The sequence below is a fragment of the Carlito syrichta genome, unplaced genomic scaffold (assembly GCF_000164805.1).
Source record: "Carlito syrichta isolate Samal-C Ts95f unplaced genomic scaffold, Tarsius_syrichta-2.0.1 Scaffold307536, whole genome shotgun sequence".
NCBI classification, from domain to species: Eukaryota; Metazoa; Chordata; class Mammalia; order Primates; family Tarsiidae; genus Carlito; species Carlito syrichta.
In genome coordinates, this window is record NW_007251632.1 from 188,707 (window position 1) to 191,440 (window position 2,734).

Consider the following 2,734-nt stretch of genomic DNA (forward strand, 5'->3'; position numbering starts at 1 on the left):
CTGACTAAATCAAGATGTTGCAGGATATGTCTGTAGGGATACGTTAGAAGTTATCCTTAATTATTTTGGTGTAAATGGAGAACAGTTTGTTTCCTTCCTTATACAGTGGTTGAGCATTTCTGAATGATTTCCATTAGGTCTTTATGGTTTTATATATTATTCAAAATTAGCAGAAAAATTACTTAAGTATTCTCACCAGTTGTCTAAAAGGCATTACTTAATGGTGATAAAGTGTGAAAAGATTGATCATGGAACTTAATTTTCTCTATTCACTATGCATAACTAGCCAATCAGTTTAACTTATATGTTCTGGTGCTTTATTTGTATCTAAATGTTGCTTTGTTTTGTTTGGATACTGTTTTTCTAAGGTGGTCAAGATAAGAGGAAGACATATTTATAGCTAACCCTAGTACAGGTGAAATCATCAGGAATATGCCCCTTTCTATGGAGTCCTTTATGTGTCTTAACTGCATACCATAGGTAAGAAGACTCTGGTGGTGTTTTGTGACCAGGCTTTGCTTAAACTCAAGAATATAATACTGGTAAAGACATTGTTTTGGGACACCTTGGAGTTAGCTAATGAATTAATCTTTTAAAATATATTTTACCAAAGTACAGATGTGTTTGTCATATGAGTGTTCTTTAATTAATTTATTTATGACCAAATGTGGCAACAACTAATGTGAAAGAAATGCTCAAGTGTCTAAGTATTGGAAATTAATGAAATTGATAATATGTTTCACAGATAGGGTTTTGTGATATGATTAGGGTAAAATTTATCAAAACCAAAGAATTGTGTTGTTGAAAAGAATAAAAGTCATTCTGAAGTTGTAAGTTGACTTTGCTACAAGATTGATAATGAGGAATTGTTTCTAATTTTTTTTTTTAGTTGGAGTCTCTTATCACTCAGGCTGGAGTGCAGTGTGGCTCATGGCCACCGCAGCTCTGACCTGCTGGGTCAAGTGATCCTTCTGCCTCACTCAGCCTTCCAAATAGCTGGAACTTCAGGACTGCACCATCACATTCAGCCATTTTTTTGATTTATTGTGAAGATGAGGTCTCACCAAGTTGCCCAGGCTGGTCTCAAACTCGTGGGCTTAGGCAGTCCTCTTACCTCGGCCTCCCAAAGTGCTGGGATTATAGGTGTGAGCCACTGTGCCCAGCCGACAGAAATTTTTAACAAAAATCAACATGAACATTCACTGTTTTATCACAATGGTGTGTCTTTCACCTTACAGTGTTTCTTCTGTTTCCTTGTCAGGAGATAACAGTTCCAATATGGGGTACTTTTGTCATCTTTGTTTTTAATCTCAAGAATGGCCCTACTGTCAGTGAATGTTCCAGTATTCTCATTCAAGTATCCTTCATTCCTTCAGCAGTATTTCTGTAAGGGCAGTCAAGTGATCATTTGATTGGGGGAGAGACACTTTGATTAGACAGTAGTTGATCTATCCTTTTTTCTCAAACTTGATGATGTTTTGGTGTCAGCCAGTGACATTAAGATTTGGTTTGGGTACATATTGCTATGCAACAAATTATCCTGAAACAGTGACAGAAAATAATCATTGTGTTATGTCCATGGAGTCTGTCGATTCGGACTTCTGACAGTTCTCAGAACAGGTTAGGAATTATATTCTCTCCAAAGTTTCATCTTAGCTTTTATATATTTAGTGTACTTACTGTTATTACTTATGAATTGGACTGAGGGCCTTTTGCTGGAATTTTTAGGCATTGCTATCATATTTCTTTTGTCATGAGAACTGCGTGTAAGATTTCTGTATATGAATGAATGACCTAGAAGTGAATAAATAACCTTAAAAGTACAACAGAAGGATGATGTTGCAGAGGTCAGTCAATATTAGCAAGGTATAAGAAAGAAAGAGGGCCATATCCAGACTCCTGATAGTTACCAAATTCCAAAAGGAATTTTGATCGACATGCTCATTCTTCAAAATAGAATGGATGTTGCATTTCATTTTGCAAACTTCGTTTGATGATACAGTTTGCTTTGTATCATTTAAAAAAATGATTAAAACAGTTTTTTAGTAATGATACAATGATACAGTTTGCTTTGTATCATTAAATAAAATGATTAAAACAGTTTTTTAGTAATGATACAAAGTTTGCTTCTAACCTTTTCCTTTCTTCTTTACAGTGTTTTCTCTCAGGTGATAACTGAAAGAGAATCCATGCCATTGTTTCTACCACCAGTTCCAACAAAACCAAAATATGAATATGGCCTTTATAATGTATGAAGACTCCTCAATTATGTGTATTGCAGTGGACTCTCTTTGCAGATCAGAAGAAGACTGAGAAACCTCATTTTTGAAAAGTGTCCTAAAGAATGTGATTGAAGTAAATTTTATCTGGGCACAATGATTGTTTTCATGAGTATCGTTGGACTAAATTTCAGGAGTTGGAATGACTGAGACAATAGTTGAATGAAGAAGTCAGGATGGTGGAATTATAAGGGCTTCATCTCAGTGCTTTCATAAGTATGAAGTGAATGTATTATAATTTTCACTTTAGTCAGGGTAAATTTAAAACTGATTCAGTAAAATATGGTCTTTTTTAAGAATTCAAAGGATGTAGAATTCTGAAAAATGCAGTATTTTTATTTAAGTGCCCTTTTTCTTTCTAATTCTACTCCCAGTGTTTTTTAAAGAAAATCATTAGATGTATATGTTTCTTTTTTTTAGGATGGTATATTACCTACAGGTTTTTTTTTTTTTTT

At 34.2% G+C, this 2,734-nt stretch overlaps 1 long non-coding RNA gene across 1 annotated transcript in view; it reads left to right on the forward strand.

The window, feature by feature from the left end:
- The first annotated feature begins 387 nt into the window (after positions 1-387).
- Positions 388-2,734, forward strand: part of LOC103266893 — a 44,649-nt gene continuing 42,302 nt past the window's right edge. Inside the window, exons 1-2 of the long non-coding RNA XR_504729.2 lie at positions 388-480; positions 2,156-2,495. This is a non-coding gene — a long non-coding RNA (uncharacterized LOC103266893). The remainder of the gene's footprint in view (positions 481-2,155; positions 2,496-2,734) is intronic.